Genomic DNA, 205 nt, shown 5'->3' on the forward strand with positions numbered 1-205 from the left:
CTTCCACGAAGACCGAAGAGTCCCCGAGGGAGGGTCCAGCCCCCCCAGGGCTCAGCCGGGGGTCGCCCCGCCAAGCAGGGGAGACCGGTGTACTGGCAGGTCGGCATGGCAGAGGCGAGGGGTCCGGCACGGACAAAACACACAGGCGCAGAGAGCCAGACGCTGTTGGAGTATTTTATTTCAAAGCTGCGGGTTGTTGGGTGGT

Source organism: Cariama cristata, unplaced genomic scaffold, assembly GCF_000690535.1.
Source record: "Cariama cristata isolate BGI_N322 unplaced genomic scaffold, ASM69053v1 scaffold423, whole genome shotgun sequence".
NCBI classification, from domain to species: domain Eukaryota; kingdom Metazoa; phylum Chordata; class Aves; order Cariamiformes; family Cariamidae; genus Cariama; species Cariama cristata.